At 42.8% G+C, this 25,384-nt stretch overlaps 1 protein-coding gene across 7 annotated transcripts in view; it reads right to left on the bottom strand.

Moving 5' to 3' along the window:
- Positions 1–25,384, bottom strand: part of LOC144693363 (alpha-(1,6)-fucosyltransferase) — a 726,743-nt gene that overhangs the window by 581,264 nt on the left and 120,095 nt on the right. For 5 of the 7 annotated variants that reach the window (XM_078563197.1, XM_078563195.1, XM_078563204.1 and 2 more), the window contains exon 2: positions 2,057–2,109. The exons of the other annotated variants lie outside the window; for them this stretch is intronic. The gene's annotated coding sequence lies outside the window, so the exon portion shown is untranslated. The remainder of the gene's footprint in view (positions 1–2,056; positions 2,110–25,384) is intronic. 7 annotated transcript variants of the gene reach the window in all.

Raw genomic sequence — 25,384 nt, 5'->3', positions numbered from 1 at the left:
TCTGAATTTCCTTTTATGTTGCTCCAAAGGCTCATAAGAGTTGTCACACATATCATTCATCTATTTGTGCTGCCACTGCGAAGAATCACCATAGTGTCTCCTGTTCGAACTCAGACTTTTCTAGTGCAACAAAATTTTATTTCTCCCCTATAACCTTCGGGCATTAAATTCAAGCTTGGCATCACCTTAAAGCCTGTTTGACTTCCAATCTTGCCTCCCATTCTTTTCAACCAAGGTAGCACTATAAATCTTGGCCCTTAACCCAAACCACACGCTCAACGTTGGAGGCCCCAACTAACTTATGGGCAACCTGGGAATACTGAAGCGCATTATGCATTTCGCCAAGGCAGGGAAAAAAAGGATACTCAGAAAGGAGCTGCAATAGCTGTTAATGTCTCGTCAATTACATTGTTAAGGTTTGTTAACGTCACGCCAATTACATTTTTATGGTTAGGGGAAACAGGTGGTGGGTATTCATCGTCTTGGAGCACATAAAAATAGGGAACGGGGAGCGCGCGGTGTCCACCGGTACGCTACTGACCTTCCGTGACTGGTGGGCGCCGTGCGGGCTGGAGTGCATCCATCACCCCCACCCCGGAAAAGACATTTTGATTTGATTTTGTAAGTTTCCTTTCGAAAATTTTGATCTTTTGTTACACTGCCCCACCAGGGGCTGTCACTCCCTCATTTATTGATTTGAGTTTAATTTATTGGTCTTGTTTTACTAAAAAAGGTCTGGAAATAGGGGATGGGGAGACCATCATGTACTGGTAATGTGGCCAAATTGCTAATCCAGACACCCAGGCTAATGATTTCGGGACATGGGTTCAAATCCCACCATGAGAACTGGTAGAATTTAAATTCAATTAATAAAATCTGGAATAGAAAGCTAGTCTCAGTAAGGAGAGCGGAGACCTTCTCTTCTCAAAAGAGAGTCTACAAATAGGGGATAGCTGGGGCACTGGGTTGAGTGGGAGGAGAGCTGTGAGACAGAACAAGTCAATAAACTCCCTCAATTAAGAAAAACTCTGTCTTGGTTTTGGCTTCACCAATTGGCTTGGATCCTATGGAACAATGGCTTTACTGATGATAAGATGTAGCAATTTTCAAATCTTGATAAGATGGGAAAGAGAGTGGAATAAGTTCTCCAAATGCCACATAATCATATGGAACAATTCATGACCTTATGGGTCCCAGGAAAACCCCTGGTCTTATCAAGCCAGAGAGTTAAAGGGGGTGAAAGGTTAAAGGTTATCGGGGGGTAGACAGGAACGTGGGGTTGAGGTTTCAGTAAGATCATGGCTGATCTGAATGTATGGCAGAGCAGGCTCGAGGGGCCGGGTGGCCTACTCCTGCTCCTAATTCGTATGTTTGTATGGTATCCCTGCCCTCAGAAGCTGTCTACATTCCTAGCTGGAAAAGAATAAGAGGCACAGTGAACTACAATGAAGGGATTGAAAAAAAAGTGGAAGAATGGTAATAAGAAGCAGGTAAGCATGATTGGAGTTCTAAATTATGCAAGTTCACCACATTACAACAGATACCAACAGACAATAAAGCCAATTTATATTCTACAGCACTGCAATATAAAATATGCATTCAAATATATTAACTGGTAAAACATAGTTCCTCGTGATATGGCATTAACACAGCAGTCTCGCTACACTTTGTGCATTTGCGCTATCAATTCTGTTTCGACAATACACCTACCAGTGCTTAAACTCCATAGCTGGTAATATAATATACCATGTGAAAGTGTTTTTGTATTAATCATGCATAACCATTCAACCTTCAGAGTACAATAACATAAGCAGAATGGGGATATTACTGGTCCAGAAACACACACAATTTTAGTGTGATCGTAAAACACTCTCTTTATTAAAGCTGGCCAGAATGTTATGGTGTTTCTTTTTGTCCTAACAAACAGTGATGTGCAGCAAAATTTGATTGTGAAAATGATCTTTAAGCTAATGCATTTCTTCAACAAAAAAAAAAATACGGAGTTTTCTTCCAGCTGGAGATATATCAAGTTTAATAGATAAAGATATGGCGGTACCTGTTATTAATATAGTGGCCTGGCAAAGGAATCTTCGTCAGAAATCAATAATCCTGGAAAAGAATCGAAGGAATGCACATGTAAATAAATCATCTCATTTCACAGTTCTTTCATCGAAAAACACATTTTCTGTCAAGCAAATGGAAATAAATTAATTTACTACAGGTTGTTACTGGCTGAAAAGCGTGAGAATGAATAAACGCCTCCCTATATTTCCTGTTAAAAAAAAAAGCACTAACTCATCAAACGGCCAATGCAGGAACACATTTCCAACAGTCTCCCATAGGAAGCAAGGATTCCTATCCCGAAGCCAAGTGCTTGAATAATTAATGCCTGTATTCTTCCTCAACTGAGACAAACATCATTTTTTTTTCTCCCCATTGCTGGATCCATAATTTGTTGCACTGCTACGGAAATGCAGGAATGTTGGAGCACAGGCAGCAGAAAACAAAGGGCACTAATGAGGCATCGGGCGATCGTTTGTAACCGCACTTACATAGGATTACAGCAAATTTAGATTTCGGTATTAATTGTAGAGTCCTGATCTATAATAACAGCAAAAATTTTTTTTGGGCACCAAAACTATTTATGGGTCTTGCCCATTAAAGGCCCGGCTTGTGATGAGTGCCAGCCATGCCTCAGTTGGCAGGACACTCATCTCTGAGTCACAAGGTTCTGGATTCAAGTCCCTTCCTAGGGCTCGAGTATAAAAACAAGGCTGACACTCCCAGTGCAATACTGAGGGAGCGCTGCACTGGCTGATGAGACCTTAATCCGAGGCCCTATTGGCTTCCTTGGGTGGTTATAAAAGATCCCACGGCTATATTTTGAGGAAGAGCAGAGAAGATATCCCCAGTGTCCCAGCCAATATCTATCCCGCAATCAACATTATTAAAAAAAAAACAGATTACCCGGTCATTATCACAATGCTGTTTGTGGGAGCTTGCTGTGCCCCTACATTACAACAGTGACTACACTTCAAAAGTCGTTCCTTGGCTGTAAAGCGTTTGACGTGTCCCGTGGCTGTGAAAGGCACTATACAAACGTCAGTCTTTTTTATTCCCTAGGAAAACTCCTAAGAATTACTCTACTGAAACAAATGATCCTCAACAAAGGCTGGCAACGTTAGAAATGCGGGTCCCTTTAAGAGTAAACCAAGTCCAGCTTCAGAGTGAGAGGTGTCAGCTGTGGCTCAGTTCATAGCACCCTCGCCTTTGAGTCAGAAGGTTGTGGGTTCATGTCAAGGTGTCAGCTGTGGCTCAGTCCATAGCACCCTTGCCTTTGAATCAGAGGGTTGTGGGTTCGTGTCCCACTCCCGGAAAACCAAGAACTGTGATTGTACTCGAAAGAGTTGCAATCTGTGACTGTTGATAACTCGAAAGAATTTTTCAGAGTGAATTGAGAGCAGGTGACGCTCATTGAAGCCGGTACTTAAGAGGTAGGTTTTGCCCCAGTAAAGGGGTGTTTTTTTTTTGCTCCTGGACAGGGAAAGGATCCAGCAGGGAAGAGAGGAAACTGGGTATTTGTACTGAACTATGGCCTAACAATAAAACAGTTGCGATTCACGGGATGTCTTCTGCTGCCTGATTGAATAAATGGATGTCCGCCTATTAAACAAGGGCAAGCGCAAATTACGGATCCTCTGCATCTTTCCACAATGCTCTCTCGTGCTTTCTCGCTTAAATTCTAGGGCATCAAGTTAAAACCTGTCACGTTTTACTGAAGGAGAACTACCCCAATTTGTAAGTGTGCACCAGCATCTCAGCTGCTTCTGTGCTTTATCCTTTAAAGATGCTAGGAGGGTCCCAGGGTCAGACATTTTGCGTGGTGTGTCTCCTGCTGCGACATCATTAAGCTCTGCGCCACTGACCTCAGAAACAGAGAATACAGCCCATAGCCAAACATCCACATTCATGTTATCACAGCAGCGAGCACCACCAAACAAACCATCTGTTCCCACTTCCAGCTCGCAATTTTACAGCACAAAACAGGTAATGATGGAGATACCACCAGCTGTAGAAATAATTCTTTTCTTTTCCAAAATTTATGATCGTGAAGTATTTCAGCAGAGTATAGTTTCCCCAACAAAATAAACACAGTCTGAACGTGAACGTGAACAGCAGCAATGAGTTCCATCCTTCTGCTGATCTTTCGAGGTGGTTGGAAGGTGACAGCGTTTGGCCAACAGCTGAGAAAAAGCAAAATACTGCGGATGCTGGAAATCTGAAATAAAAACAAAAGTGCCGGAAAAGAAAATCAGCAGGTCTGGCAGCATCTGTGAGAGAGAAACAGAGCTAATGTTTCGAGTCCATATGACTTCTTCAGTGCCATACGGGTTCGAAACGTTCACTCTGTTTCTCTCTCACAGATGCTGCCAGACCTGCTGAGTTTTTCCAGCATTTTCTATTTTTATTATGACTGAGAAAAAGACCTGTTAAATATGCAGGTCACCAGTCCAGTTTGTACTTAAATCAAAGAGAAACGAAGGGAAGCAAGGTCCTCAACTATCCTTGGAAACCAGCGCTTTAAGTTCAGCACTGAACTGCAGCTTAATGATGAGGCCGTATTACAACTGAATCTCTCTTTCAAGGCATTACACATTCAAGACCCAGCAGTTCTGAAGATCAACCAGAATATTGTATGGATTGGTGACTTAAAAAAAATCAAGTGTGATGAGTGCTGACGATTCAAAGGGAGTGTTTTCAGAGGAAGATATTTGGTGGCTTAACACTTGTAATGTCGGAAAGTAATTCTGTAAAGAATTCAGTGTCTCAAGATACCACCAACCAGAAGGCCCAACATTCACAAATTCCTCACACTTCCAGTTGGCAAATAAACTCCCCTGTGTGTGATTAAATCCACAGAGCAAGATGGCCCCAAGCTGAATCGCAAATCAGCGCTGAGTAGTAGACCTCAGCAGAGAAGTTACAACTGGTCTCAGTGTCTCTACGTTGAGGAGGGAACAGCCGATGACAGTTCTTGTATACGAGACCGATTGGCAAGTTCACATATCTAACTTCTAATGCCAACTACATTTGAACAGTCAAAAGGCTGGTCTATGAAGAATGGCCAATTGAGCAAGGTGCTAGACAGTGGACAATATCCCAAGGCAAACGCACATTTATCAATGGGTTTTGTTATCACATTAACCCCTAATCTATTCATTGTTACTGGTGGTTTAGATTTGATTTTTGTGTTTGACATCAGCAAGATTTTGCTCCCTTTGCCAGATGTTACAACATTGGTTTCTGATCAATTGAAACAGGTCTGTGTGCTGTATGGGACACAGCACAGACACCAAAGAAACGTGGAGAAACACCAATGCACAATCTTTTAAATGGTGCAAGAATGCACAACAATAGCCCCAGGTACAGCAGATTGGTCATACTATTGGATTTCAATTGCAAGATTTGTCCATTCTATGGAGTTTGAAAGACCTTTTTTAGGCTGTTTGTAGCAACATCCCCACATTTATCCAAAGTTAATCACTATTGCAGCAAGAGGAAAAAAGTATGACTGGGCGACAACAAACAAGAAACACAACTGTCAAGTCTATTCCACAAGAGAGGGTTCCCTCACAGTTATATAGTAAGAATGGCACAGGGAGGCATCGTTGAGACATTGTGTGAACTTGTAGCATCTAGCAAAATTTTCCACTCAAATACAACAACCTTGCACAACAATTTCAGGGAGGCAGTGACAGGGGTCTGTTTTTGAGCCAATCTAAGCGGTATCAAATCAGTCACTCTATTTATGATGGAACAGTTAATGCTGCACTCTGTCCTCAACCATTGAGCCGTTACTTTTGAATCTGCAAGATTTGTGTTAATAATCAAGCTGCAACTATTTTTTTCATCTTAATGGGGTTATTATCATCATGGCAGCCACTTCACTGATACTCCATTGTGTCTTCATGTACATCATGTGCTCTCAGCGGTGAAATATTCTACTCAGGGAGTGACCGAAATCCCACCTACTACAAGTCAGTCCACAGTAATTCACCCAGTCTGCAGATGAGACCATTGTTCCTGGGACCTCACAGTTCTGGGATGTTTTGTTCACCCAGCACCAAAATCGGGCTCAAAGAGGGGTCCAAATTATTTCTAGGCATCCAATCTGCCATTGTTTGGCCCATTCACTTAATCTATGTTCTTTGGCAATTCAAGGATTTCCTTACAATTCTCCAAACCCCATAACATATTTATCAACTGCAAACTTAGATATACTCTCCCCTATTCCCAAAGCCAGGTCAGTTAATTTGCCAATCAGATTTGTGGGAATTAACAAGACATGATCCCTCAGAACGCTACTTAGGCCCCAGCTTTTCACCATAGATAAATTAGCACTGCTCCAAAAGTACCCCTTACGAGTTATGATCTGCAAAGTGATTGCTTATCACCAGGTGGCCAACTATTTATGATTCATAATGATGAAATAAATTAATTTTCCTCATGAGTGGCTTCACGACATGTTGTTTAAACAGATCTTCCTATGGGGGTCTTGTGGTGCAGTGGGTAGCATCCCTGCCTCTGAGCCAGGAGCTCTGGGCTCGAGTCCAATCAGGACTCGATGGCCACAGAAAGTGCATTCATAACGCGGCCAAACTAGTTTGAGCATCAACCTGTAAATCCTTCCAACACACGCCAATGACAGGCGGTAAGAGTGGGAGAGTCTCCTGGTCAGTCAAGTGATGGAAAGAAAGCCGGAGCCTCGGCCGACACAATCCATGGCTCCAGATTACAACATGCATATGGAAGTGCAAGTTGTCACAGCAACTCGGGCTCCGAGTGTAACACACCACCACCTTCCTGCCAAAGCTGTGATTTCTCTCCTAATCTATATGCCAGTTAAAATATGCTGTTAACATTTTATTTTCTTCTCACAGGTTTCCTTGACTTGCGGGCAAAAGCATTTCTTCAACAAATTATCACAATCAGGAGGTTTATTAAAATATGCCCAATATTTAGCATCCTCACCTGCTCTTTATCCCTATCAGTAAGCGAATTCATCTCTTCATTACATTTGCCCAAATTATTTCTTCCAAGCCCCATAATGGAACTTAATAAAGAACAAAGAACTAGGAGCCTCGAGGTCACTACTTGCAGACTGCTTATACTCTGAATAGTTTCCACAGTAGTGACCCCGAATTGCCTCATCCTATGAAGTTTTTGCAGTGCAAACTTGCTGAGATTACTGAGCTGGAAGGGATAATTGAAATTAAAATGGTTAAGAACTGTGGGGTTTTGCTTCCATGTCAATCCCCACAGGCCAACGGCAGGGAGCAGGATTGATAAGGTATTCAAACTGTCAAAACACAGCAGTGACCATCTAACCATCACAAAACCATTGAGCTCATATTCACCAAGAAAGGATCCCAAGACTCGAACGGCTACCAACCTATCGACAGAGACTCAACTATCAATACCAACGTATCGACAGAGACTCAACTTCAGTCAGGAAAACAGAAACATCATAACCAGTAAATAATCCAAGTGGAACAATTACATGGAATACATAAAAAGGGACACCGTCCCCTGCAAAGTTATCCACAGAAAAGCCAATATTTTTTTTTAAAAAAAAAGTTTTGATATTGTTAGTCAATGTTAAATCATCTTGAAAAGTTTAATCTACACCTCATATGCAGTTAATTATATCTCAGAGAATCCCCTATGAGTCACAGACAGTTTGTATTATCTTGTAACATTACATTAATATTCTTTGTCAGTCTGTAAATTATGCAAATATTGGCTTTGAAGTCTAGAGTCCACCAGCACTATATCAGATGGATATTTGTTTAGCTGAATTTACAGGAGCTGGCTGCCCATTCTCAATCAACCTTCATCCATCAATGAAGAAGCAATCAGGTGGTCACAGGTTGCCATCAACTGCTCTCTTGATGACCCTTCCATGTTCTTCGAAACAAACTCTTGTCTAGCTGCATGATTCCAAGAGCTGATGCAATCCCAGCTGAGGTCCACAAGGCTGGAGGCCAATGCCTGGTCAGGAAGATTACTGAGTTCTTTCAGTTTATGGGGGAGCAAGGAACCATCCTGCAAAAATCCAATGATGCCTCCATTGTCCACCTGCACAAGCAAAAAGAAACTCATCAATCTTGTGATAATCACAAAGGAAGCTCATTCCTCTCCGTCGCCAGCAAAATCTTCGCCAGAATCCTTCTGAACCACTTAGTGCAACATCTCAACCAGGATCTGCACCCAGCGAGTCAGTGCAGTTTCAGAAAAGGCTGAGGAACCACTGATATGGTGTTTGCAGTTAGATAGCTCCAGGGGAAATGCCAGGCATAGAACTTGGACCTCTACATCATGTTTGTTGACCTGACCAAGGCCTTTGACACAGTCAGACAGGAGAGGCCTTTGGAAGGTCATGGAGAAACTCGACTGCCTTGAGAAATTAATCACCATGGTTCGACAGTTCCATGACAGCATGCTCATGTGTGTGTCCTGGATGATGGCGAGTCTTCTGATCCATCCCCAGCCACTAATGGAGTTAAACAGGGCTATGTGCCAGCACCAACCCTCTTCAGCGTGTTTCTCTCCACCCCACTCTCGATGCCCATGATACAGATCTTGGTTTGAAAATCAGGTGTCGCATGGATGGGAAGTTGCTCAATCTGAGGTGACTCCAGGCAAAGACCAAGATCTCCAAGGACATACATAATTTCCTGTATACCAACAACTGTGCGCTAGCTGCCAGTTCAGAGTTGACCATGCAATGCAGCATGGACTTGCTCGATAAATGCACATGACAACTTCAGCCTTACGATCAGCACAAAGGAAACTGAAGTAATGTGCCAGCCTGCTCCTAGAAAGCCCTATCTCAAGCCCAAGGTTTCAGTTCATGACCAGAACCTGTCAATAGTGGATACATTTGCTCATTTCAGCAGCACACTCTCTCAAGCTATGTTGATAATGAGACACATACAAGAATTGCCAAAGCAAAATAACTTTCGCTAGACTTTGAACATCAGTCTGGGAGTGAAGAGGTGCAAGTCTGCCTACCAACCTGAAAGACTACAGAACAACAGTCATGCTCACTCTGCTCTATACATACGAGACTTGGGACTGTGAACTATGCCATGACAAGAAGCTCAACCACTTTTACTTGAGCTGCCTTTGGAGGCTTCTGAAGATCAGATGGCAGGACAGTCACTGCTGTGCTCACCCAAGCTGGCATGCTAAGCATACTCACCATATTGAGACAGTCACAACTGAGTTGGGTTGGTCATGTAGCCAGAATGCCTGGCATCACTTACTAAAGCAAATCTTCTATGGCGAGCTTAGTCTGGGGTGGCTGTCATGGTGGTCAAAGGAAGCGCTACACTCTGAAGGCCACACTTAGGAGTTTTGATATCGACCTGGGAGAAGCTCGTCCAGGATCTCTGCACCTGGTGCAACCAGATAAAAAATGGTGTGGCCTCCTTCCAAAGCGAGCACATGTCAGAGGCAGAGAGAAAACACAAGGAGAGGAAATCCTGAGCTAGCAACTTGTCCAAAACTCCACTGTCCGCAGCATCTTGTCCTATTTGCAGCAGAACCTTCCAGGAACAGATTGGCCTTAGCAATTGTCCACATCCCACACCCCCAGATGATTAACATAGTCATCTTCACATCAAAGGACAAACAAGATATGGATTCATTCAGACGTATCATGAGAACTGGCTGCTACCTGCCACTGTTAACAATGTGTTCTGAGCATTGCCAGACCCAGCAGTGATGCAAAAGCAGATTAGCTGCCTCATGGTATTCTCCACAAAAAGATGTGATGCTCTTGCTCGCAACATAACATCAACAAAAGAACCGGACAGTTTGAAGAAAATTCAGAAACCGTCTTTAAAAATAAAATTAACCCATTGCTAATTGTTTTTGCATGGTTACTCATGGCCAATCACTCTTACCCCTCCTTTAAGCTTCTCCCACCCAGCTTCCTGCACAACCCAAACCTCATCCACTTGGCACTAAACACAAAGGGTTAATTTGACAGAACTCAATCTGCAAGGTCTCCACGATACTTTCCTTTCCACATCATTTTGGAATGTTATAGCCAGAGCCAAGATTATTTCCTCCCAATCTTCTCTCAGAATCCTCAGACGCAAACTATCAAAACCATGGTTAAAAGTGAGTAACATCTCTCGTAGTGAACTCCATAGTGCACAGACTTCTGGTAACTCTGCTCTCCAACATCCACCTTCTCTGTGGAAATTGTAGCACATAAACTTCTTTAGTAGCTTTACCATTCCATCACTTTCCATGACAAGCTTGCATCCATCCATCTCTTAGCAACCCTACTCTATTTATCGTCTTTAGAGTAACACGCCAAAGCCTTTCAGCATTTTCCCCAAATTTCTCTCATACTTCCTCCATTTTTCAAATCTAAGCAGCGGGGGGGGTGATGCGAGCGAGTGCGAGAGCCACAAAATCCTATACCACCCACCGCCACCCGAAAAAAGAAATAGAAGAGGACAAAGAGAATGCTAAAGAGAGTGGAATGTAAAGAAGCAACACAGAGGAGACAGAAGAGGAGAGGCAGAGAGATAAACAGCTATATCAAAAGACATGAGTGACTGCTTAAAGTGACCATATTCTCTGACCTTGTTCGATGCCACAGAAAAACGACTAGTAAAGTAATAAAAATTGATGACACATACGTATAGAAGTGCAGCCCTAATCCCCTCCACAAGGAATACTCTCTACTTGATGAAAATCTTGACACTTATGGATGGACTTTGAAAAATCATTCATCCCAAGTATCAATTCCAGGATTAATTAGTTAACAGCAGAAATAGGAATGCCTGATTCAGCAAGAACTGAGATTAGCAATGTTTTTGATGACTAAAAAAAGGAAAGAAGTCAGTGTACAGGAATTGGAAGGCAACATTGAACTAGCGCCAATTTTAGGAAGTTGAGAAGCGAGCATACTGAGGTGAGGTGGAAGGAACAATTGTCACATGGGACTGTAGAGCCACACTGGAGTGCTTTTTTTCAAAAAAGGAAAATTACAAATGTGCAGATAAATATGTTCCATTAAAAGAGTTAACTGTGAGCAGTTTCAGGATGGGTAAAGAAAGAGGTTAGAAATGAATTAGAATTGAAGAGGGTCTATGAGGCCGATAAGAATAATAATGAAGAACTGAAGGTGAATGAGGAAATAAGGAAAGATAACATTTGATAAGTTCTTTGCACCAGTCTTTAATAAAGAGAAGAATATCAGAAAGCAGCTGACTCCTGATTAAAAGCAAAATGGGCGATATTATTCAGAAAATTTTAAATAAATTAGTCTGGCTAAAGAACGACTGAGCACACAAGGTCTGATGGAATGTGTTGTGAGTGGATAGGTATGGATATTGCAACGGTCTTAAGGATCTTAGCTCTGGGTTCTCTCGAGTATGAATGTGTGCCAGTGAGTGCCGCCAGTGTAGTATCTGTTGCATTTTTCTGTTCATTGCAAATGTACCAATGGTACAGCAAAAATTGGTAAAACAATAATGTGGGTTATTTAGTTGAAGATAAGACTATATACATTTAATGGTAACTGAGAGACAATGCAAATAGGCCTGACCTGCAGGACTGCTGCTGTATTCTGTCTACAGGGTCACTGGATTCTACATAACATCCTGTCTCGTGGTGGGTAATGATAGGCAGCAGTTTATGATACGCTCCCTTAAAGGTACATTTACAACAGTAACCAGTTTATTAGACAGTGCTAATCCCGATGATTACCAGCTGGTTAGTTTAACATCTGTGGTGGGGAAAACTTGAGAGTCTCAAATTAAGGATGAACTTAGCACGTTGCTTGATAAAGAGAAAACAGGATGAACCAAAAAAGGGGCAACCATGCTCTTCATACTTGATAGAATTCATGAAGGAAACAACAGGCATGGCAGATGGGGGAACTGCAGAAGCTATGGAGTGTGCAAAGACTTTAGAAAAACCCTGGACAAGGTCCCATACTGGAGACTGTTAGAGAAAATAAGGAGTTTGGAATTAGGTGAAGGATGGTAGCCTTTTTTTTTAAACCGGTTAGGTTTAATTAGGCATTCAGGACATCTTTTCATACCTGCAGATGATACCAAAATAGAAACCAGAGTTAATTCTTAGGAAAACTAAAAGGGATGTGGCAAAGAATTATTGATAATGGGTTAAAACTTGACATGGAATTCAATGTTAGTTCAGCGTAAAGTAACACATTTTGGTTTAAAAAAAACAGTAACAGAAGTGGTCTCAATCCTGTGGAAGATTAAAGAGATTTGGGAGTACAAACTCAGAAGATGCTAAAGGCAATGCCTCAGGCAGTATAAGTGCTAATGGAATACTAAGTTTTATCACATACAGCACAGAATATAAAAGGCAAGAAACCATGTGCTTTTTAGAAACATATTACCAAGTCAAAGTGATACACCCTTCACCTTTCTACTTTCTCTCCAAGAAGAAAGTGAGCAAGGTACCTCTACCATCGCCCCAGCAAGATCGGTTAACTTAGCACCAAGTCAATGAACCAGGGAACCTTCTCCATCCATGTGGTTCACCATCATACTGAGTCCATGTAGGCACAAATGGCTGTCAAAAAAAACACCTTTAAAAAGTACATCCAGTTGGGTCAGAGTTCAACATATAACAATGGGAGTACAGCTAAATGTCGCTGATGAAGCTGCAAAACATTCAATCAAAGGGTGTCCGGGCCAATTATAGCACCTTTTATTCTACGGATTATTTCTTTCTGAAAGGGTCATTTGCCTACATGTTTCTGAACTTTCTATATTACATTAATAAACATATACATGAACATACATGGATAGACAGACAGGGTACCTGCTATTCTGTAAAGGGCCTTCAAGAAATTTAAAAGATTTTCTTGCTGTCCATAAAAGTACCAATTATCAAGTTTTTAATGCTATTGCAGTCAGTACGCCAATTAACGGTGATATTTACTCATGATTCGCAGAATTACAAGTTAATGACAAACCAAACTGCTATCCCGCAAATTGTTCAAAATTTTGGCTCAGAAAATCATCGTGTCAATTGGAAGCGTCACAGCAAGGAATTGTAGAAACTCGGCTTCATTTGCATTGCTAAGGCTTGGTTACCAGGAGACCGAGCATTATACAGGCAACTTTTTGCTGCATCGCTTGTCTATACTTAGAACATTATAACTCTATTGTCGTCAACTAACCCTTCCCCACCATCCCCCCCAACCCCCACTGCATTCAAGCTGCTCTGATGAATCAAGGGAACAAACCACCCTCTTGTCTGCGGCAACACAAAAGACGTAACAAGGACAAGTGGACCTTTACTGTGGCCTGTAGCTGCTGGGAGATATATGTACAGGCCCGTGTTGTGGAACACACAAGAAATTAAATCAGAAACATGGCCCTTATAGCAGTGGAAAATTACTGCGCTGTGTTGGCGAAGAATAATACCTAAAGTACCAAGATTCCATCCCATTACACAAGTGGCATTTGGGATATTTTGATGAAGGTCAAAAGAAAGGGTCTCAGGGCACAGTCTGACTGAGGGTGCCTACATTCTCCAGCAGTTTCTAGAGAGCTAGACGTAGTGAGTGACAGACTGAATGTTGCAGCTTTTGGTTGCTGATCAAGCTGCAACACAATCAATCAGGGGTGTCCAGGCCAATTATAGCATCTTTTGTTCTATGAATTACTTCTTTCTAAAAGGGTCATTTGCCTATATGTTTCTGAACTTTCTATATTACATTAATAAACATACACATGAACATACATGGCTGGACAGACAGGGTACCTGCTGTTCTGTAAAGGACCTTCAAGAAATTTAAAAGATTATTTTGTTGTCCATAGAAGTGCCGATTATACCTCGAAATGACAGCTAGCAACAGATGTTGAAAATGCAAAACAGAATCAACTAAAAAAAAAAGATTTATTTCCAAAAGCCTTAATAGAGCGGCAGGAAGTATAACTACAAATCAACCAATCAGATAATCCCAGGTCAAACAAACTGCACAATGGTCCCCAATTGAAAGGGGCAAATTGCAGTACATTCAAAAAATCAGGAAATTGGAAGTGAAGGGTGAAAAGGGGCTACAGTTGATCATTTGTTGACTTTTAACTGACACCGCCACATGCAATGATTTTTGCTATTTCTGTTCAGGAAATTTTAAAAAGAGCAGCGATCCCTCGTCCAAAATAGATGAGAAAATAACCTCCAACTTTCGACTCCAATTACCACGTCCTACTCAATGTTGATGTGCTGTTAAAGCTGGATTTATCCTAAACCCGCAGCTGCAATCTCTATAAAGAGGCAGGCTGATGCAGATTGTTAGTCAATTAATTTGAAGTTAAATGATATTCTAAATGAGCTGCTTTGGAATTTGCACCAGGGTGTCCAGGCACATCAAAGAAACAAAAACAGTTTATAAAATATCGAACAGGTAAATCCAATAATCCCAGGTGATTGACTTCTATAGGGATTGGTCACTCTAACCAAGGTCATTAATTCCCAAATACACCAATGACATAAAAATAGCTTAGAAAACAGCTTCCAAAGATTTATTACTTTTGTCTTTCACATTCCTCATACATAGTACAGTGCTCAGGTGAAGGCCCCACCCCTTCATTCTGCCAATATAAACTCAATTTGATCTCAAACCACTGGGATTAAATCAAGCCTGTTGCGCAATCATCATCTTCCAGGTTTCAACCTGCTTTTCGTCCTCTTTTATATTTAGAGTATCAGCTTGTAATTGGCACTCACTTCAGTTCATCACTGATCATAAGAAATAGGAGTAGGCCATTCGGCCCCTCAAGCCTGCTCTGTCATTTGATAAGATCATGATTATCGCCTTAACTTCACTGTCCTGCCTGTCTGCCATAACCTTTGACTCCCTTGTCAATTAAAAATCCATCTAACTCAGCCTTGGATATATTCAGTGACCCAGCCTCCACTGCTCTCTGTGGGGAGAGAATTCCAAAGACAAACAACCTTCTGAGAGAAGAAATTGCTCCTCATCTCCATTTCAAATGGGCGACCCCTTATTTTTAAACTGTGCCTCCTAGTTTTGATGCCTCCATGAAAGAAAACATCCTCCCAGTTTATACACTGTCAAGCCCCTTCAGAATCTTATATGTTTCAATAAGATCACCTCTCATTTTCCTAAATTCCAATGAGTATAGGCCCAACCTGTTCAAGCTTTCCTCATAAACCGACCCGTTCATCCCAGGAATCAACCCAGTGAGCTTTCTCTGAACTGCTTCCAATGAAAGTATATCCCTCCTTAAGGAAGGAGGCAAAAACTGTTCACAGTACTCCAGGCGCGAACTCACCCAACGTTCCCTACAGCTCATCCCAGGAAAATTCAATAGCCGAGGCTGGCCCTACAGAGACAGCCAGGAAGCTACTGACCGCAACAATTTTAACACTCCTCATTGTTCAAAGCTTCTCCCCTCTCTCGCTCTTAGTTGCACAGAGCACAGCAATACACGAGACCCTTGATGGGGCATATTGAAGAGACCCACAAGGAGAAATGGGACCAGAACCATCCCTTTTAAAGGCAAACATTTGGTTGAGGACTACAGGCTTCTCTACACAGATAGCCATTTCCCTCTGTTATTTGGGATACCTAATGGAATGGCCAATGGCATAGGGCAGGACACCTCAAAATTTCAAAGCAGTAAAAAAAATGTTGAAAATCATTAGCTCCATGACATCAAGCTTCAGTTTTAAAGCCTGGAGATCATTCATCAAATGCACAAAGGCCATACAGTGTCTAACTTTCATTGTGCTTCTTCAGTTTCAACTTTCCTCACTTAAAAACAATTCCCCGACACTTGGAATCACAAGATGCTACTGCCTGGGAAAGTCATTCAGCCCATCTTCATTCATCCTGATATGAAGCCCTAAAGTCACTTATTGCTGCATCTGATGGAATCTTTCTAAGAACCAAAGTTTTTGGTTTCTACCATTACATCTGGAAATTCATTCCATTCGATGGCCACTCTGTGCGAGGAACATCCTAAGTTTGCCTTCTGTTGGCTTGAATGTGTGTTCCCTTGTCTTCTTCTGAATTTCATTCTAAATAATATTCAGAATTGATTTCTTTCATTCCCTTAACTGTTTTGTATATCTGTTCAGGATCATCTCTCAATTGCCTCTATTTTGAGCTGGAAAGACCAGCTTTCTCCAAGTGTTCCTCAATGGAGAACTTTCAACAACTGAGATCTGCTTTGTGGTGTTTCCCTGCACTCTCCAGCATTTGAATCTCACGCTTCTATCTCAGCAAGCAAAACTGAGTCCAATACCAAAATGTAGCCGCAGCAGAGCACATTAAGAGTGTGATCACTATTTCCATGATTTGTAGTCTACTGATGTGACGTTATAATCCAGCCTGGGAAGGAAGCAGTCAAGTCTAGAGATTGCTACAGTATGGAGAAAAAAAAGCAAGACTTTCATTCATATAGCACCTTTCATGTCCTCAAGATGAACCAAAATGCTTTACAATTCCATACTTTTGAAGTGTAGTCACTGCTGTAATGTAGGAAGCATAGCAGCCAATGTGTGGGCAGCAAGGTCCCACAAAAAACATTGTGATAACAGCCAGATGATCAGTTCTTGTAATGTTAGTTGAGAAATAAATATTGGCCTGGGCATCAGGGAGAACTCTCCTTCTCTTCTTCAAAACAGCATCTTAAAATCTCTTATTGCCACCCAAGAGAGCCAATTCCTAAATTGGTTTAATGCCTCATCCAAAGACAGCACCTCTGGCAATCCAGGACTCCCTCAGTACTGCACTGAAGCCTTGATTTTGTGCTTAAGTCTCTGGAGTGAGACTTGAACCCACAACCTTTTGACTCAGAGGAGAATGTGCTAGTGCTGAGCCACAGCTGACAGGACAAGAGAAGAGAGGAGTCAGGAGTAGGTTCTCTCAGGCGTTATCAACCAAGTTTTTGACACTCAAATCCTGAAAGTGACCCTTTGGCAGGTTAAGTAAAAAGGGGAATTGAAGTCCCTTTAAAGGGGTGGGTGATGAATTCATGCAGAATTTACTCTGTTAACCTCATTGAAAATCTTTTAAATTTTTTAAAGAAGTGAATATACTACGTCTCATTTTATACATGGATAAATCATAAACAACATTACAGCTGCTCTGCCTGAGACCTTCGGTGCACTCATCTATTTTCAGGATTGTGTTTTGTCTTTTGACTTCTCTTGCACATGTTACAAAAGAGTTCAGCAAAGGCCTTCTTAACCTGGAGATGTCAGCTCTCATCAATGCTGCGAACTGATTGTGATGGCTTCATCCAATCCTGCTGTGGTGCGCTTAGCTCACTGTCGGGAGCTGGGAACCATAACGCTGACACCAATGTCAAGAAGCAGAGGCAGGCTGTCATGTTGCTGGTGAACAGATGCCCTGCCCGAAGGAGTGCGGATCGTTACAGTGAGCAAGACACTAATCTCTGTGGGCTGTCAGGGGAGGGCACTGAACCAAGTCTTGTTACAGCCCCACCAGGGGTGAGGGGGGCAAAAAGGGGGTCACAACTGTCCTCTTTTTCATGCATCAGCTACAGTGCGACACTGACAGGAATCTTGGGATGAGCTAACACCAGCATACTCTCAAATTTGTTTTTTGTAGTGTGCGGCCAATTCGCTTATGTGCATAGGCCCTTCAACTTTATTTACATGGCTGTGCACGTGTGGTAACTTAAAAGGGCCAACTTGTGCGTGGCCTGCATGGGAGTTCTTGGATTCTGCGCAGCCACGTAGCCTAGAGGGAACACTGGCTGCGATCCTCTGAGCTAGTGAAGAGACGCGTGCATCTTGTGGGTGGGTGGGGGGCGGGGGGTGATGGAAGAAATTTTAAAAGGAATAAACCTTCAAAAAGAGTAGCAACAAAACCCAGTCACATCAAAGGAATTGCTTTAAAAGAATCGTCAGATACTTCTGTCAAGCACTAAAGTTCAATCCAGAATAAAGTGACAAGAGAGAGAGGTTGGCCTCTCAACAATGAAATCATTAACATTACAACAGCATGTGTTGCACTAATCCATTGGGCAGAAAGGGCTTCAAGCTTTTTCTGGTTCCACAGATTTTAATATCCTTACAATTAAGGTTTACACACACACACACACACACCCCCCATCATTAACTATGGACATACGAACATACTAATGCCATCGAGGGAAGGAAATCTGCTGTCCTTACTTGGTCTGGCCTACATGTGACTCCAGATCCACAGCAATGTGGTTAATTTAAATACCTTCTGAACAAGGGCAATTAGGGATGGGCAATAAATGCTGGCCTAGTCGGCGACGCCCACCTCCCATGAAAGAATAAAAATAAAATACAAAAGAGTAGGCCATTCAGCCCCTCGAGCCTGCTCTGCCACTCAATAAGATCATGGCTGAACTGTTTGTGTTTCAAATTCCACATTCCCATCAACCCTTGATAACCTTAGATTCCCTTGCCTAACAAGAATCTGTCTACCTCGGCCTTAAAAATATTCAGTGACCCACCTCCACCAACTTCTGAGGCAGAGTGTTCCAAAGTCGCACAACCCTCAGAAAAAATTTGCCCTCATTTCTGTCCTAAAAGGGCGACCTCTAATTTTAAAACAGTGCCCCCTAGATCTGGACTCACCCACAAGAGGAAACATCCTTTCCATGTCCACCTTGTCAAGGCTGTTCAGGATCTTGTACATTTCAATCAAATCACCCCTCACTCTTCTAAACTCCGGTGGAAACAAGCCCAGTCTGTCCAACCTTTCTTCATAAGACAACCCACTCATTCCAGATATCAATCTGGTAAACCTCCTCTGAACCACCTCCAACGCATTAAATCCTTCCTTAAATAAGGAGATCAAAAGTGCACACAGTATTCGAGATGCAGTCTCACCAATGCCTTATAAAACTGAAGCACAACATCCTTTCTTTATTATGAGAGGAATTGAACATAAAAAGTATAGCATTCCATTAACCTTCTTAATTACTTGTTGTATCTGCATACTAACTTTTTGTGACTCATGCACAAGAACACCTAGAGCCCTCTGCATCTCGGAATTCTGCAGTCTTTCTCCATTTAAGTAACGCTCTGCTTTTTTTATTCTTCCTGCCAAAGTGAAGAACTTCCCACTTTCCCACATTATACTCCATCTGCCAGAGTCTCAGTCACCAGTATCAGGCAAAAAAAAAGAGAAAGGAAATTATCTGGTGTTAAGACTTCTCAACACAGTCTATGGTCAGACCTCGCTGACCCTTCCTTTACTTCAACAACAACTTACATTTATACAGCACCTGCAACATGATGAAAGGGCCCAAGGCCCTTCACAGAAACATTATAAAACAATGACACCAAGCCACGAAAGCAGATATTAGATTAGATGTCCATGGACTCCATCAAAGAGATAGGTCTTAAGAAGGATCTTAAAGGCGGGTCTGTGAGTTGAGGGGTGTAGGGAGGGAATTCCAGAGCTTGGAGCCTAGGCAACTGATGGCAAGGCCACCAATGGTGGAACAATGATAATTGCCAATACGCACAAACCTAGAATCAGAGGCGCACAGATATCTCGGAGGGTTGTGAGGTTGGAGGAGGTTACAGGGATAGGGAGGGGTAAGACCAAGGAGGGATTTGAAAACCCATCAGAATTGTAAAATCAAGACATTGCTTGACCAGGAGCCACTGTAGGTTAGGAAGCACTGGGGTGAAAGGGGATTGGGACTTGCTGCACATTAAGGAATGGGCAGCAGAGTTTGAGATAAACTCAAGTTTATGGAGGGCAGGGTGTCAGAGGCCAGCCAGGAGTGTATTAGAATCGCTGATCCAAGAGGTAACAAAGGCATGGGTGAGGGCTTCAGCAGCAGATGAGCTGAGGCAGGGGTGAAGTCAAGCAATAATACAGAGGTGGAAAGAGCTGGATATGGCACGAATATGGGGTCAGGAGCTCAGCTCAGGATCAAATGTGACAAAGTTGTGAACAGATTTCACTTTTGCCACAGGAGCTGATAAATTCATATATAAATTGATACATTCATATATATTCAGCCTGCCACCAACACAGATGTGTGTTTTTTGTCATATTCTTTCGTGCTTTTAATGGAGGTAATGTTTTCACACCTGTTTGTTACACTGTTTGCAAACAGACTCTCTCAAAAACTAATGGACAGATTGCTTAGAAGAAATTAGCTTTTGGTGAGGTTGCAGATCCGGATCTAGATCCTGGAATTGTTTTAAATGATCCATTAATATTAGAAAATAAAACAAATTGACTTGATCTTTTAGAATGTTGCAGGTTAGACCATAAGACCAAATGACATAGGAGCAGAAATTAGGCCATTCGGCCCATCGAGTCTGCTCCGCCATTCAATCATGGCTGATAAGTTTCTCAACCCCATTCTCCCGCCTTCTCCCCGTAACCTTTGATCCCCTTACCAATCAAGAACCTATCTATCTTGGTCTTAAATACACTCAATGACCTGGCCTCCATAGCCTCTGTGGCAATGAATTCCATAGATTCACCACTCTCTGGCTAAAGAAGTTTCTCCCCATCTCTGCTCTAAAAGGTCTTCCCTTTACTCTGAGGCTGTGCCCTCAGGTCCTAGTTTCTCATACTAATGGAAACATCTTCCCCACGTCCACTCTATCCAGGCCTTTCAGTATTCTGTAAGTTTCAATCAGATCCCCCCCTCATCCTTCTAAACTCCATCGAGTATAGACCCAGAGTCCTCAAACGTTCCTCATATGTTAAGCCTTTCATTCCTGGCATCATTCTCGTGAACCTCCTCTGGGCCCTCTCCAGGGCCAGCACATCCTTCCTGAGATATGGGGCCCAAAATTGCTCACAATATTCTAAATGTGGTCTGACCAGAGCCTTATAAAGCCTCAGCAGCACATCCCTGCTTTTATATTCTAGTCCTCTCAAAATAAATGCCAACATTGCATTTGCCTTCCTAACTACCGACTCAACCTGCAAGTTAACCTTAAGAGAATCCTGGACTAGGACTCCCAAGTCCCTTTGCACTCCAGATTTCTGAATTCTCTCCCCATTTAGAAAATAGTCTATGCCTCTATTCTTCCTACCAAAGTGCATGACCTCACACTTCCCTACGTTGTATTCCATCTGCCACTTCTTTGCCCATTCTCCTAACCTGTCCAAATCCTTCTGCGGCCTCCCCGTCTCCTCAATACTACCTGTCCCTCCACCTATCTTTGTATCATCTGCAAACTTAGCCAAGATGCCCTCAGTTCCTTCATCTAGATCATTAATGTAAAGTTGTGGTCCCAACACTGACCCCTGCGGAACTCCACTAGTCACCGGCCGCCATCCTGAGAAGGACCCCCTTATCCCCACTCTCTGCCTCCTGCCAGACAGCCAATTTTCTATCCATGCTAGTACCTTGCCTCTAACACCATGGGCTCTTATCTTACTGAGCAGCCTCCTGTGCGGCACCTTGTCAAAGGCCTTCTGGAAGTCCAAGTAGATAACATCCATTGGCTTTCCTTTGTCTAACCTACTTGTTACCTTCTCAAAGAATTCTAACAGATTTGTCAGGCATGACCTCCCCTTGGTGAAACCATGCTGACTTTGCCCTATTTTACCATGCGCTTCCAAGTATTCTGAAATCTCATCCTTAATAATGGACTCTAAAATCTTACCAACAACCGAGGTCAGGCTAATCGGCCTGTAATTTCCCATCTTTTGCCTCACTCCCTTCTTAAACAGGGGGGTTACATTAGTGATTTTCCAGTCCTCTGGGACCCTCCCTGATGCTAGTGATTCCTGAAAGATCACCACTAAAACGCCTCCACTATCTCTTCAGCTATCTCCTTCAGAACTCTGGGGTGTAATCCATCTGATCCAGGTGATTTATCCACCTTCAGACCTTTCAGTTTTCCTAGCACCTTTTCCTTGGTAATGGCCACCATACTCACCTCTGCCCCCCGACTCTCTTGAACTTTGGGGATGTTACTCGTGTCTTCCACCGTGAAGACTGATGCAAAGTACCTATTCAGTTCCTCCACCATTTCTTTGTTCCCCACTACTACTTCTCCAGCATCATTTTCCAGCGGCCCAATGTCCACATTTGCCTCTCTCTTGCCCTTTATATATCTAAAAAATCTCTTGCAATCTTCTTTTATATTACTGGCTAGTTTACCCTCATATTTAATCTTCTCCCTCCTTATTTCTTTTTTAGTTGTCATCTGTTGGTCTTTGTAGGCTTCCCAATCCCCTGGTTTCCCACTGCTCTTTGCCGCATTGTATATTTTCTCTTTAGCTTTTATGCTGTCCCTGACTTCCCTTGTCAGCCATGGTTGCCTCGTCCTCCCTTTAGTATGCTTCTTCTTCCTAGGGATGAATTTTTGCTGTGTCTCCCAAATTACTCCCAGAAACTCCTGCCACTGCTGTTCCACTGTCTTTCCTGCTAGGCTCATCTCCCAGTCAATTCTGGCCAGCTCCTCCCTCATGCCTCTGTAGTTGCCTTTATTCAACTGTATTACCGTTACATCTGATTCCAGCTTTTTCCTCTCAAATTGCAGGGTAAATTCTATCATATTATGGTCACTTCCTCCTAAGGGTTCCTTCGCCTTAAGCTCCCTTATCAAATCTGCCTCATTACACATCACTAAATCTAGACTTGCCTGTTCCCTAGTGGACTCCACCACAAGCTGCTCCAAAAAGCCATCTCGTAGACATTCGACAAATTCCTTTTCTTGGGATCCACTACCAACCTGATTTTCCCAGTCTATCTGCATATTGAAATCCCCCATGATCACTGTAACCTTGCCTTTCTTATACACCTTTTCTATTTCCTGGTGTATCTTGTGCCCCACATCCTGACTACTGTTCGGAGGCCTGTACATAACTTCCATTATGGTTTTTTTACCTTTGCGGTTCCTCAACTCTACCCACACAGATTCTACATCATCTGACCCTACATCATTTCTTGCTATCGATTTAATTTCATTTCTTACTAACAAAGCAACCCCACCCCCTCTGCCAACCTGCCTATCTTTTCGATAGGATGTATATCCTTGGATATTTAGCTCCCAGTCCTGATCCCCTTGCAGCCATGTCTCCGTAATGCCCACCACATCATACCTGCCAATTTCAATCTGCGCCACAAACTCATTTACCTTATTTCGTATACTGCGTGCATTCAGATACAACACCTTCAGTCCTGTATTTCCCGTCCCCTTTCTCATTGTCGTCCCTTTATCTGATGTGCTAGAAGTTAGATTCCTAGCCCTTTCCAAACACTCTGTCCTATTTTGTGTTCTGGAGACTTTAATAGCCTCTCCTGGGCTCTCCTTTTTTTCAGTTTTTTCATAATTTTCCATGAAGTTGAATCCACCCCCCCCACACGCTAACCTGCTGCTTTGTTTCCCATTAGTCATACTTCTTGGAGTTTTACTCTTGATTTAGAATGTTGTTGATTGTTTCTGAATATTGCAAATTGTCTCAGCTGCTGTGGTGGGATTTGGCACAGCTGTCAGCAGTGTTGCAGCTGTAAGCAGAGTTTTCAGAGCAGATTATTGGCTGTGGATTGGCCTGAAGCTTCCCTCAGAGAGAGGGAAGCTCTTAGCAAAAATATTTCTTTTTTCAGCTCAGCAGTTACAGAGCATCAACCAGACAGGGAAAAGCCTCAATGAAGAGCTGTGTAATTGTAATAACTGAGCTAACATACCATGACATGGCTATGCACTCAGTGCCCGCTTCACTTCTTTATCCCTGTGCCATGGAGGGGGTAGCGAGCAGGTAACTGTACCCACAGCCCCTACTTATACAGGCCTCTGACCAACTGTTAGACTTGCCCTTCATCTACTTTTTTTTTTTGAGAGTCTGGTTCTTTTCCTGCAACACCCATGCCCCCCAAGCACCTCGCGTCTTCCTCTGAAGCAGCCCCTCAATTTTGCGCCACCGCTGATCATTTGCATCCACAGTGAGGCAAAGCGGAGTCCAAAGCACTGCCACTCTTTGCTGCCAATCCCAATTTTTTTTAAACTGCAGGATGACACGATAGCAACAGCATGGAATAAAAGAGGGAAAGCCTGCAGGTTGGCACCACATCGATATGTCTAGTCCACTTCGTCTCCCATGTAATGCATGTTTGCCTCCATCAATTATTCTCAGCACGGGAGGTTCAACACTGCCTGCGAAATTTAAGAAATCTCAAACTCTGCCAGATAAGACAGACAGGATGGGTCACGTCAATTATTCAAAGGCAATTCAAAATTTGTCTGCCATCACTATTTTTATTTGGACAACTCCCCCGACAAACATTTTTGTAAACTTTATTAATAGGCCAAACGCTGACATAAACGTTCGATTCCTTCGCTGTCATCTTTCTATACAAAAGTGCTCATCACCCTGGCACACAAATAATCCCCCAGTTCCTTCTTAATTACAATACTGAGCTTTTGCGTGAGACATTCAGCCGAGGCCCCATCTGCCTGCTCGGGTGGATGTAATAGATCACATGGCACCATTTCAAAAGAAGAGCAGGAGTGTTTTCCCTGGTGTCTGGGTCAATATTTACCCCTCAATCAACATCACAAAAACCGGCTTATCTAATCATTATCGCATTGCTGTTTGTGGGGATTTGCTGAATGCATATTGGCTGCTGCGTTTCCTGCATTACAACAGGGAGATGGTGGTGTGGTGGTCATGTCACTGGACTAGTAACCTAGCGGCCCAGGGTAATACTCAGGAGACCCCGGTTCGAATCCCACCAAGGCAATTGGTGGAGTTTAAATTCAATAAAAATCTGGAATTAAAAGTCTAATGATGACCAGGAAAGCATTGCCGATTGTTGTTAAAAACCCATCTGGTTGACGTCTGCCCTTTAGGGAAGGAAGTCTGTCCTTACCTGAACTACATGTGACTCTAGGCCCACAGCCATGTAGGTGACTTTCAACTGCCCTTTAAAGTGGGATTGTGCCAACTCTGGAGGCTTGTGCCAAAATTGGAAGAGCTGTCTCAGACTAGTCAAGAAACAATCTGACATGGTCATACTCATGGAATCATACTTTACAGATAATGTCCCAGACACCACCATCACCATCCCTGGGTATATCGTGACCCACCGGCAGGATAGACCCAGCATAAGTGCTGGCACAGTGGTATACAATCGGGAGGGAGTTGCCCTTGAGTCCTTCACATCGATTCCAGACCCCATGAAGTCTCATGGCACCAGGTCAAACATGGGCAAGGAAACTTCCTGCTGATTACCACGTACCACCCTCCCTCAGCTGATGAATCAGTACTGCTCCATGTTGAACACCACTTGGAGGAAGCATCGAGAGTAGCAAGGGTACAGAATGTACTCTGAGTGAGGGACTTCAATGTCCA

This window comes from Cetorhinus maximus, chromosome 18, assembly GCF_964194155.1.
Source record: "Cetorhinus maximus chromosome 18, sCetMax3.hap1.1, whole genome shotgun sequence".
Lineage (NCBI taxonomy): Eukaryota > Metazoa > Chordata > Chondrichthyes > Lamniformes > Cetorhinidae > Cetorhinus > Cetorhinus maximus.
This window is presented reverse-complemented; position numbering and strand designations above follow the sequence as displayed.